This window comes from Eublepharis macularius, chromosome 4, assembly GCF_028583425.1.
Source record: "Eublepharis macularius isolate TG4126 chromosome 4, MPM_Emac_v1.0, whole genome shotgun sequence".
In the NCBI taxonomy this organism is placed as follows: domain Eukaryota; kingdom Metazoa; phylum Chordata; class Lepidosauria; order Squamata; family Eublepharidae; genus Eublepharis; species Eublepharis macularius.
The window spans coordinates 68,525,956-68,539,448 of NC_072793.1; positions in this window are offsets into that span (position 1 = coordinate 68,525,956).

The window sequence follows — 13,493 nt, forward strand, 5'->3', positions numbered from 1 at the left end:
GTGGCCTGCCTAAAGAAGTCAGGAAAGCTCCCACTCTCCCAGCTTTCTGCAAACTGTGCGAAATTAATTATTCAGGAGATTTTCTTTACACTGGTAATAACACTGTGCTGTAAGGAAAATAGGGTTGCCAGGTCCCCTGGGGCCCAACTAGCGGATGGTGGAGTTGGGGTGGTGTATGGGGGGGGGGGACGTGCATGCACTCTGGAGCTCTTCCTTGTTGTGCCAGCAATGACATAATTCCCAGCGTGATAAGGAAGCGAAGCCTCACACAAGCTGATTTGATTATTTGATTTTCATTAAATCAGCCCTGCATGGGGGCCTTCACTTCCTTGTTGTGCCGGGAATTACGACATTCCTGGTGTGACAAGGAATGGGGGATTCCCCAGTCCCACCAGGGGACTCTTAACCCTAAAGGAAACAGTTCAGAGGCATGCTTTGATAAAGGGACCGTACTCTGGTGTACAGTCTGTTGCTTTCAAGTATGTTCTAATGTTTTTAATATAAATTGCTTATCAATGAAGTCCTAAGCAGAGTTACTCCAGTCTAAACCCACTGATTTCAGCCTTTTTTTGTTTTGTTTCAGCCTTTTATTAACTCTGTATTGCATATCTGCTTTTCTGTAATCTATACCCGATTGTATTGTTTACTGTATGTCCTATGTTGACTATGTTGACTATGTTGATTTACTCTGTTGACTATGTTGATTTACTCTGAATAATCTGCCTTGACTCACAGTGAGAAAGGTCATTAAATAAGATTTAAAATAATAAAGTGGATCTTTCCCTACCTTTCATTTTCCTAGCAGACTTCAATGACCACCCTTACCACGGACATTTCTGGGAAAGGGGAATCAGATGCTTCACTAACGAATTAAGGACCATAGACACACCACTATGCTGCCTTACATACAGGGGTCATTTCGTAGAAAAAGAGCTGGAGGAACTCATTAGCATAACTCATTAGCATAAAGCATTAGCATATGCCACGCTCCTTGCCATCACCGGAAATGTGTCATTAGCATAACTGATTTGCATATGCCACACCCCCGACATCACCTATCCTGGCTGCTTTGGACCCAATCCTAAACAATACCAAAAGAGAGAGGCACAGAGCAGCCAACCAAAACAATATCTGTAACCGTGCCCGACTAACTATGCAGCTTGTGTGCTGTATAGACTATTACTTTCAATGAAGGAGCTTTAATAAACCAATCAATCAACAATTCTTACACTCCAAATTATATCATAAATGTTAAAGGTGTAAATTTAATATTTCAACCACTAAGGTATATCATTCACAGTAAGTCATATTTTATCCATAAATTGTGTAGGTACATGAACCATGTTACCATCTACAATATCAATCAGTATTTCCAATACAATCAATGTAACTGCTGACGGGTTCGCCAGCAAGAGGTTCCCGTTCCAGATGCCCCTTTCTCAAAGCAGTTACCTAAACAACAGTTCTGATGGATATATTACCTCAATCAATACTTTACAAAAGCAATAAATCAACACATTTCTCAACCTTCAAAGTGCATAGTGGCAGCCCAAAATTGGGCCCAAAATGGCAAAAGGGGTTGAAAATGGCTGAAAAGGGGCCCAAAATGGTCAGGATTGGGCCGTTGCTGAACAGGAGAATGATCCACCACCCGTCAGAGGCCCGATCCGGGACGTTTTGGCCCCAATCCAGGATGAAACAGGCCCCAAATGGCTGAGAGTCAGGTGGGTGGGGCCACCTGACATGTGTGACCTCTTTGGGGAACTGCCAGAACTGCGTTCCTGCGCGTTCCCCCTCGAAATGAGCCCTGCTTACATACTATCTGTTGTTTTAAATATATGCTCCTATGAGCTATCTCAAAAAGAGTCCAGTAGCACCTTTAAGACTAACCAATTTTATTGTAGCATAAGCTTTCGAGAATCAAGTTCTCTTCGTCAGATGCATGGTACATAAGCTGGTCAAATATAGAAGAGGAGGGGAGGAGAGAGAAGAGAGAAGATGCAGTTAGGGCGGAGAGAGGGAGGGTGCAATCAAAACATTCCTTTGCTTGTTTAAGTCGTTTAAGGTTGGGGGGCCCCCCAACCTTAAACGACTTCTCACCCACAATCATGAATCGGCCAGCAGAGTCACCAGCACAGGTACCAGGCCCTGCAACAGACCCAGATGCCAGCTCTGCCCCTATATCTACCCAGGGAATACAATTACAGGACCCAATGGCATCAACTACACTGTCTCTGGCTCTTACAGCTGCTCATCCTCCAATCTGATATATGCCCTCATGTGCCAACAATGTCCTTCTGCTCTGTACATTGGACAAACCAGCCAACCTCTACGCAAAAGAATAAATGGACACAAATCTGACATTAGAAATGGAAACATCCAAAAACCAGTGGGAGAAGACTTCAATCTACCAGGACATTCCATCAAAGACTTAAAGGTCGCTGTAGTTCAACAGAAACCTTTCAAAAACAAAATCCAACGGGAGGCTGCTGAATTGGAATTCATATGCAAATTTGACTCTGTCAAACTGGGACTGAATAGGAACTATGAATGGTTATCACATTATCACAGGTAACAGATTTCCTTTACAGAGGCGGGGTCTGGGGGAGCCCAGTGGCGCCTGGCGTGGGCTTTCGGGGACCACAGTTCTCTTTGTCAGACGGGGAGAGCTGTCGTTATCAAAGGCTTATACTACATAGGAATTGGATGGTCTAGCTATTTTACTGCTGCAAACTAACAGGGCAAACTCCCTTGAAGCCTCACTCAAGCCAACTGACCCCAAAAGGACACCAAAAGGAGATGTTTACATTTACTAGCAAAGGAATGTTTTGATTGCACCCTCCCTCTCTCCCCCCCTAACTGCATCTTCTCTCTTCTCTCTCCTCCCCTCCTCTTCTATATTTGACCAGTTTATGTACCATGCATCTGACAAAGAGAACTTGATTCTCGAAAGCTTATGCTACAATAAAATTGGTTAGTCTTAAATGTGCTACTGGACTCTTTTTGATTTTGCTACTACAGACTAACACGGCTAACTCCTCTGGATCTATGAGCTATCTGTGCTTCATGTTGTCTAATGTCAGCACTAGAATTGCTTATGTTCTGTTTCAGCATTTCTTCAACTCTGTATTGTATTCTTACTAATGCTATGTCTTTCTAAACTTATGCTTACTTACCCTTTGGCATTGTTTCTGGAAATGTCCTTGAAATTGACTGCACTAATCTCACACTGTGTAATCTGCCTTGAGTCTCAGAGTCGAACCACACAATATGAATTACACAAAACCGAGAGAGTATTAGGAGTCCTGTCTTACCCCAAATGCCTGTGTCCAGTATTCTACCAATAAGCATGCGTCCTGGTCCAGACATGCATTCAAAATTTTCTGCTCCAGTGTTACCAGAACTGCTCTGTATTAAATGGGGAAATTAGCTTTAGCAGTCTGTAACTAAAATTAGCGCGGATCTAACCTATGTTTACGGAGGTCCCGATTCCAGACACTCTAGTGACAAAGAGGCAGACTACAAAATGATTCAAACACGTGTATTTTACTAAGAGTGTGGCGTAAGCCTGAACTTGCACATACACACAAGAAAGCACACAAGACCTAGGAAGTACAGAGTATGAAATATAGAGACTTTCGCATTAGCAGGTTCCCAACGATGGTGGGGAATACTCACAATCCTGAAGCGAAGCAGAGACACAACAGCGAGGTGGTCCAATGCCAGCAGTGGAGCCACAGAGAGACAGCAAGGGGGTCTGGATAGGATGGCACACGCACCATGCGGTCTGAGAGACCGACTTAAATACCCCAAAACGTACCCTGGGGCTGGTGCTGTACTTGATGGTTCTCACGGATTAAAACAAAGGCTCTAATGGGCTACTGAATGGCTTGGATGGGCCACTTTGGTAATCTGATTGTGATAAGTGACACCTCAGGAAGAGGGGACAAAAGAGGGAGGGGGAAATCCAAGCAGGCTGAAAGGATGTTCCAGCGGACAGGGCTTGTCCTGGTGTCATCAGCTCTGGAATGCGGAGGTTTCTTTGAGATGCATTCTCTAAGTGCTTGGGATGGTCGGCACTTAGTTCCTTCTCCGGGGCGGCTCCTAAGATATGCAGAGCGGGGCGAGGTACTCTCGCTGCGGACGTGGTGTGCCCGCTTCGCCGAAATGGCTTCTCAAAGCAGTCTTTTCCTCTGGGTCTTCTGGCTGCCTAAGAACATGGATGCCGGCTGGGCATAGCTGGGGCTGGTTACCAGGTTGCCTGGTAGCGAGGGCAAGCTCGGGGACCGACCCGCGGGAGGCTCCAGGTGGGAACTGACCAGGGAGCGCCTAGCCAGGCTCGCTGGAGGTTTCCCCGGCAGGCACCCGGCTGCTAGCAGCGGCTTGGGCCCAGATGAGGCAGGCTTCCATGGAGGCAGGGGGAACAGCACATATAACACAGTCCAAAGCAGGGAACAGGCACGGTCCGTGGCAGATGGCAATGCAGGCACGGGGCCCACTTGTAGTAAAGTCCAAACACACACTGGGAAGTACAAATACAGGTCTGGGCAGGGCTGCCCAGGAAGAGAGTCCTTTGTGCAGTTAACCAAACATGGAGTCAGTAAACTACACAGTCTATTGCAGCAGCAGGGTAATCAAACAGCAGACAGGAACTGACACGTGTACCGGAACACACACGTGCAGGGCAATCTTTGTGTAGCAGTAAAACAGCAATGCAGGAAACTTCAACACAGTCCATGGCAGGCCTTAAAGCAGGAGACGGGGCCTACTTGGCAACACCAGTGTAGCCACAACGGCACATGTACGCGGTCATGATCAGTAAGTCGGCAATGTAGAGCATCCTTACTTCCTATAGCTTCCGCTTCCTATTTGTGCAAAGTGGAGATGCATGATGGGATATCTTGGAGGTATGCGGAGAACTCATTCTTAAATGTTTGCCACTGCAAACATGGGTTCGATGGAGGTCCTGCAGTCCTGGAGCGTGTCGTTGAAAACAGTGTTGGAACACGTGTAAGTACATTTTCATGTCATTCGCATGTAATTCGTATCATGTGGTCTGGCTTTGAGTGAGAAAGATCAACTATAAATGACATAAATAACAACAACAACAACAGATTGGGGTGCTGCAATGAAGAGAAAAACTGGTGAGACCATCCTTTCTCCCTCTTCGGTTAGTGGGTCAGAGATAGGCTATACCCCATTAATTTCAATAGGTCACATTTAAGAATGAGTTCAACTTGACTATTGCAATCTAAGGAAGTTTAAATTGCCTAACTGCCAGATCATGCCCATAGATCTTAAGGTTTGACATCTTAATTTGGGATTTCTTGTCTAAACAGATCAGATCGGATTCTATGACTCTCTTATGCTAAGTTTTCCTTAAAGGGAGAATTTATTTACTTCACATACATATTCTGCCTTTCTCCTCAGTGGAGATTCAAAGCAGCTGACATTGTTCTCCTCACCTCCATTTATCCCCACAACAACCCTGTGAGGCTGAGTGTGTGTGACTAGCCCAAGGTCCCCCATGGCTGAATAGGGATCCAAACCTGGATCTCCCAGATCCTTGTCTGGGACTTTAACCACTTTACAACTTTAAATACTGTATAACCAGTTTCCTCAAATGAAGAATGGCTTTTTCTTATGGAGAAAGGCTTTCTCTGAAGGGAAAAAATATTTCTTTGTTGCAGCTGGAGGAAAACTGGCAGAAGGGAATCACAGGATCCAACTCAATATTTTAAAAATAGGAAAAAATGAAAACATCTTCCATCTCTGGAGAGCTTAAAGTCAAAGACATTATTTTAATGACTTTTGATAGATAAGTTAGTGGTATTCTTACTGTGTTCAAAATGCATTTTAGAGAGCCAGTTTGGTATAGTGGTTAAGAGCGCGGGACTCTAATCTGGAGAGCCAGGTTTGATTCCTCACTCCTCCACTTGAAGCCAGCTGGGTGACCTTGGACTAGTCACACTTCTCTGGAGCACTTTCAGGCCCACCCACCTCACAGAGTGTTTTGTTGTGGGGATAATAATATACTTTGTAAAACACTCTGAGTGGGCATTAAGTTGTCCTGAAGGGCAGTATATAAATCTAATGTTGTTGTTGTTTATTTCTTGTTGTAACCTTGTGGGTTGGGCTGACAGATCTGCTGCTGTAGAAACTCCAGCTAGGCCTGTAGCATGAGTACTGATTTTCATGTAAAGAATCTGCTGTAAACAAACTTCATTTCAGACAGATTTTTGGCCCACTTTCTGCACTGTTAATGTGTATTTACAGTTTATTAGGATTTTTGTCCCCCAAGACCTCTTAACATTCCACACCATCTACAGTTTTGGCTGCAGACAAAAATCCCTTGTGAGAGATGTGTTTGCAAAAATAATTTCCTATAATTAGAAAATATTTCACTGAAAACGCATTAGTTGAAACTGCTGAGTTAGGAAGAGTCCAGGACATTTTATTTTCTTGCATTTATTGGTAATCTGACAGCCAAGTGATTTCCACATTCATACAAGGGATGAGTGGTAAAACCCTGACCAACATTCTGACTAAGCCAGGTATCATTAGTTTAAGTAGGTGATATATCCTCTGTTGGGGAAACTACATCCTTTACTTGAAAGGGAAAGGGCTCCCTGGCCTTAATATATTATTTTTATTTGTGTAATTCTATAAGCACATGTGGACCTCTGGATCAGTCCACCAGAAGCCTTTTTCATCATCCAAATATGTTACACACCACATCTGTGGAACCTGATAGCAACTATCTCCTAACTGTATACAGACCTTTAGAAGGAGAAAAGCATTATTATGAGGTTCAAAGAAAAGAAAATGATCTTCCAGGGTGTAGAAACTCAGATGTACAGCCCAAAGTCCAAAGTTTTTAAGCACTCTGACTTAGCCCAAACAAGGGACAGAGGAAGACCTTAGACTATGTCTTGTGTGGAGGAAGTTAATTAGAGAGAAAGATACAGGTGCATAACAAATAGTTCTGGCATTACCAGCTTAGAACGCTTTATCTTGGCGTATGGCAGTTTTGCCAGCAGACAGCCAACAAAGGTGAAAATGGATGTATTAGAAAGAGATCTATACAGTATGTCCTCTCAGCCATCTCTTCAAAACTGCAGTGACCAATGTGAGGACAGTGCATTTCTTCAGTCATCAATCTTGCCTCTCTTCAGGCATTCTGCATCCTTTTTTCTTTTTAAAAAAGCACCACATGAATGTCCATACACTCATCCTTTCATTCATTGCCAGGGAATGTTTTTAAAATAGAAGGCTGCTTCCAGCTTGGGGACTGGGCCTTGGTGGCATGAGAGCAGGCAAGCCAATCAGGGCTGTGCACAGGCAGTGTCTGCTGCAGATTTATAGAACTACATTTTCAAAGATGTGTCAATTGAACACATTTTCTCTACAATCGTTTTGCGATGTTCAGTTATTCTTTTTTCAGGAAGGTCTACCAAATGAGTCAAATCCACTGATCTGTTCACTCAAGATCACATTAACCCCACCTGCCCTTGCCTTGGCAGTCACTCTAAACTCAGCAAAGTTGATTCCTGGGATCACTGGATCACATGCCACTCTGGCTGGAAGGCTGCAAGTACAGAGGGGGAAGGAGACAAAATGTTGCCTCCTTGCCTTTCCTCACTGCTGTCCACTGACCTATGTAACAGCACCATATAAATATCAAGATGTGGTGCTTTTTTCCACTATGTGATGTTAATAAAACCAGCTTAAGGTGATTGTAAACTTCCAGGAACAGGCTGAAACAAAAAGAGAAGTGCTTTTTGCAAACAGTTTCAGTGGGATCCGAAATTGCCTGTTCTTTCTTTCTTTCTTTCTTTCTTTCTTTCTTTCTTTCTTTCTTTCTTTCTTTCTTTCTTTCTTTCTTTCTTTCTTTCTTTCTTTCTTTCTTTCTTTCTTTCTTTCTTTCTTTCTTCTATTTTGAAAGTGGAAAGGATGTTAATAATACTTCCTGAACTGGACTTTCTTGTTCTCAGAGCATAGCGACATATAACTGACTAAGCATTGTGATGTCATCCCATTCATGATGTGCTTCCCAACTGGCTAGGGTCATTGTGATTTATCCAGGAAACGTTGCTATAACTCTCATCTAGCTCTGTTTGCCTCTGGTGAGCTACATAGAAGTGTGATGTTATCCCATTCGCTTCGTGATCTGTGCCTAACTGAAATCACCGATGTGAGAAAGAATATGACAATAATGAGTACAAAAATGTGTCCAAAATAGCAGTAGAGGGGTAACAGTAGCAGCACCCAGGTTCCAAAAGTAAATGTTTCACAATTTTGGAGTTCTTCCAGGTAATATTATGTCCCCTGAAGAACTTTTTACACAACATACTAATTTGAATCTTGGTGTGCAAGTGCTGTCCCATATTTATACTCTGATATAACAGCATCAAATAATAGCTATTAACATGGGCATATGTCAAAGAGACATTGTAAAAGGCTATTTATAGCTTTTAAGAAGAACTAGAGTCACAGTATCCATGAGTGAGAAGGGCAATCTTTTGTTCTGTGGGGATGGCCTGGAAGGAAAAAAGTCATGTTACTGCAGTCCATTATTAAAGCTGATTCCCAGAACAAAGAGAGGAGAGATTAGATACAGTGATATAGAGTTGAATGTCATCAGCACACTGAGGAAAGCCAGCCCCCAAACTACAAATGCTTCATATAGAGATTGAATAGAACAGGGGGGGGGGGTATGACGGACCACCCCCCTACCCCTTCGCTACCACACTGGGAGGCAGATTTTCCTGCCAAACTTCACTTTGCCTGCTTTGGCTGAGCAGCCCCAAGTACCATTTTAATGTTGGTTGTTGTAGGTTTTCCGAGCTGTATTGCCTTCGACAATGTAGCATTTTAATCTTTGTGGTTTGAAAGTTTGTGTTTGTCCCACCCTGACAGTCAGATATAATTTTGGCTTTTTAGCCCAGCTTAGGAACTTGATAGGTAGAAGCAGGAATCCTCTTCCTTTTTGTGGGAAATGGCACTTTATGTCAGGCTATGGATGACAGGCTATGGCAGATAGATCCCTGTACCATTGCAACAAGAAATCCAGGCTCTTGGTTAAATGGCTTTATTCAGAAATCAGATCATTTCCACAGATATGTCCATAGAATTACTCAGAAGCAAGGTAAGCATCTAAGCAGGAAGAACAGGTTGACCGTAACCTGTGGGAAATCCTTCCTTTTAACACCCACGTTTGCTCATTCCCCCTCCCAACCATAAAACAGGACTTTTGGCGCAAACTTGTCCTGAGAACGTCTCACATATTTGTACTATTAAGTCAAGACACTGAGAAAGCAAGAGATCAAAGCTGAGACATAGCAGTGGATGGGAATGAGCAGTACACAAGGTCAGAAGCACTGAAAGCGTTTACAGTTCGTTAGATAAGGCACCTAGAGCTTCCATAAGTCTGTCAAAGGAAACAGTTATGGCACTGGCAATATGACATCAAGTTATAGCATGAAACATTGGTTCAGAAACAACAGGTCAGCAAACAACAGGTCAACATTAAGTATTGGCATGGATGGGGCACAGACATGACATTGTAGACTGCATAACGTTGAAAAAGAAAAGACAATTGAAAACGAAAAGGCAAAAAGAAATTCCCTGTAGTGAGGGAATGAGTGCTGAGGTAAAATTTTGTTGGTACTGCAAAATATACCTTGAGTAACAGGAAAACTAGTTTTCTTGAAGCTTAGTTTCTGATATCCATGGTTCTTAATACTGAGAAGTAGAGGTGGGCACGGACCGGCATTTTCCCACGGACCGCCGGTCCGGGGTTTGTGGGCTTCCGCGGACCACGGTCCACGAACTTTTAATGGACCGGGCCCGGTTCGCGAACCGGTTCACGGACCGGTTCGGGTCAGAAAAGGCCTGGTTTTCCCACACATTTTCACTTCAGGCGACTTTCCCCACCAAAGGTTCTCATGTAACGCTCCTCAATTAGCACTTTTCCAAAGAGACAAACAACAATTGCCCCTCCCCTATTCTAACTGACCCTTACCCGCCCTTGGGGCAAGGAGGGAGACTTGTGCTCCTGTCCAGGAGAGGTGGCTGCACACAAAACCCACCTACATGGGGCTGCATCAACAAGAGATGCCCTTCCTGGGGCATCTCCATGATGGGAAATGAATGGATGGACTTGAGTGAAAGCCAACTCCAAAACAGGAGATCATGCAGCAATTCAAAGGCCCCTTGCTGGAATGGAAGGCACGCGAGGGAGGGAAAGGATGTCTTCCACACCTTGAGGGAAGGAACTCATGCTACCCTGTTCAGAAGGAGCCTCTTTGGGCAGTGGACAATGAGTCCCATTTCAGTGATGTGGTGTGTCAGCTTGCTTGCTTTCAAGCAAGCTGACCTGGGCCACTGTCCTCCTTGTCACCGGACTGTGGGGATTGACCCTCAGAGGGGCCCTTGCGCTCACGGGAGCAGGACAGTCGCCGACGAAACCCACTTCACCGAACGTGGCAGTGTTGTCAAAGGAAGGATATGCTGGTTGGGGTTCGAGTGGCTGGCGAGGGGGCGGCCACCATGTGGGAGAGGTGGGTTTCGATGGCAGCCACCCCCTCCCTGAGGGGGCCCCCTTCACTGGCCCTGATTGGGCTTCGAGTGGCAGGCAAGAGGGGAGCAGGGTGGTATTCCCCACCAGGAAGGAAGGTGTCTGCTGGCAGCGGCTGCTGGGCCTAGCAGGGAGCGGGGGGTCTGGCCGCTCGCCGGCGGCACCCCCCATGTGCCCGGCCGCCGGGCCAAAGGAGAGCGGGGCAGAATGGGCCCGGCAGGCCCGGGGAGGCGGGGCCCAGCCGCCTCCCCTGAGGGGGCGGGGGGTCTGGCCGCTCGCCGGCGGCACCCCCCATGTGCCCGGCCGCCGGGCCAAAGGTGAGCAGGGCAGAATCCCCGCAAAGGAAGGGAGGTGGGTGAGGACGGCAGCCGCCAGGCCCGGCAGGCCTGGGGAGGCGGGGCCCAGCCGCCTCCCCTGAGGGGGCGGGGGGTCTGGCCACTCGCCAGCGGCACCCCCCATGTGCCCGGCTGCCGGGCCAAAGGTGAGCGGGGCGGAATCCCCGCAAAGGAAGGGAGGTGGGTGAGGACGGCAGCCGCCGGGCCCGGCAGGCCCGGGGAGGCGGGGTCCAGCCACCTCCCCTGAGGGGGCGGGGGGTCTGGCCGCTCGCCGGCGGCACCCCCCATGTGCCCAGCCGCCGGGCCAAAGGTGAGCGGGGCGGAATCCCCGCAAAGGAAGGGAGGTTGGTGAGGACGGCAGCCGCCGGGCCCGGCAGGCCCGGGGAGGCGGGGCCCAGCCGCCTCCCCTGAGGGGGCGGGGGGTCTGGCCGCTCACCGGCGGCACCCCCCATGTGCCCGGCTGCCGGGCCAAAGGTGAGCGGGGCGGAATCCCCGCAAAGGAAGGGAGGTGGGTGAGGATGGCAGCCGCCGGGCCCGGCAGGCCCGGGGAGGCGGGGCCCAGCCGCCTCCCCTGAGGGGGCGGGGGGTCTGGCCGCTCGCCGGCAGCACCCCCCATGTGCCCGGCCGCCGGGCCAAAGGTGAGCGGGGCGGAATCCCTGCAAAGGAAGGGAGGTGGTGCAGGGTGGTCTGGCCCCACGGGAGTGTGCCAGTACTGTCACTGGGGGAGAGTTGACATTTGCCCTTTGGGCGGCCTGATTCCCCCCCGCTATCGGGAGACCGCACCTGAAGTGCCAACTGCTGACTTAGCATCCTTCGGAGGCAGCTGACCTGACACCTTCCTGCATTTCCAGAAAGGGGCAGAGCGTGTCACCCTTGGGAGGATTCAGGGAGGGACTGGATGTGTCATCGGGAGGAGAGGGAGGACCATGAAGTACCACAAATGGCCAGTATCCTGAAGTCAGGGACCCACCCCCGAGGAACATTTCGGCGGCAGCTGCCGACCTCACCCATCTTCCTGCCTCGCCAGAAACGATGAGATGGACAGCGGTCGTGCCTTAGCCTGTTCTGTCATACAAATTATACTGGAAGTCATTGAGTTCATAAAGAATAAGAGGAGGTACTTAGAAGGTGCCAGGGACAGGCCTTGTAGTTGGGAGGGGGATAATATATGTTTGTATAAGCTCAGTCAGTCATCATGTGCCTTACACTGGTTTGTTAAGAGAGAAATCATATCAAGAAAAAGAGGAGGGACTTAGAAGGTGCCACGGAAAGGCCTTGTGTGTCTGCTTGCTTGGGTTAGGGGCAGAGCTCTGACCTGGGCCACTCTCCTCGTCACCGGACTTTGGGGACTGACCCTCAGAGGGGCCCTTGCGCTCGCGGGAGCAGGACGGTCGCCGACGAAACCCACTTCACCGAACGTGATGCAGTCAATCAAGGAAGCTCATCATGTGCCTTAGACTGTTTCTTCAACGTACAAATTCTAATGGAAGCAGTAGAGTTCATAAAGAATAAGAGGAGGTACTTAGAAGGTGCCAGGGACAGGACGTGTCGTCAGGAGGAAGACACCAGGGACAGGGCTTGTGTGTTTGCTTGCTGCCGCCAAGACAGGGAGGTGGGTTCTGGCGGCGGCCGGCCCCTCCCTGCGGGGGCCCCCTTCACTTGCCCCAGTTGGGGTACGAGTGGCCGGCCCAGAGGGCGGCCGCCACGTCGGAGAGGTGGGTTTCGACGGCGGCCACCTCTCCCTGCGGGGGCCCCCTTCACTGGCCCCGGTTGGGCTTCGAGTGGCCGGCCCAGAGGGGGCGGCCGCCACATCGGAGAGGTGGGTTTCGACGGCGGCCACCTCTCCCTGTGGGGGCCCCCTTCACTGGCCCCGGTTGGGCTTCGAGTGGCCGGCCCAGAGGGGGCGGCCACCACGTCGGAGAGGTGGGTTTCCACGGCGGCTGCCCCTCCCTGCGGGGGCCCCCTACACTGGCCCCAGTTGGGGGTGAGTGTGGAGAGGGCAGCCGCGAAGACAGGAAGGTGGGTGCTGGCGGCGGCCGACCCCTCCCTGCGGGGGCCCCCTTCACTGGCCCCGGTTGGGCTTCGAGTGGCCGGCCCAGAGGGGGCGGCCACCACGTCGGAGTGGTGGGTTTCCACGGCAGCTGCCCCTCCCTGCGGGGGCCCCCTACACTGGCCCCGGTTGGGGGTGAGTGGGGAGAGGGCGGCCGCGAAGACAGGAAGGTGGGTGCTGGCGGCGGCCGACCCCTCCCTGTGGGGGCCCCCTTCACTGGCCCCGGTTGGGGTTCGAGTGGCTGGCGAGAGTGCGGCTGCCACGTCGGAGAGGTGGGTTTCGATGGCGGCTGCCCCTCCCTGCAGGGGCCCCCTTCACTGGCCCCAGTAGGGGGTGAGTGGAGAGAGGGTGGCCGCGAAGACAGGACTTTGTCATCAGGAGGAGGATACCAGGGACAGGGCTTGTCATCAGGAGGAGGATACCAGGGACAGGACTTTGTCATCAGGAGGAGGATACCAGGGACAGGATGTGTCGTCAGGAGGAGGAGGAGGAGGGGGCAAGTCCCACAGCTACTGTACCGAGAGTCTTC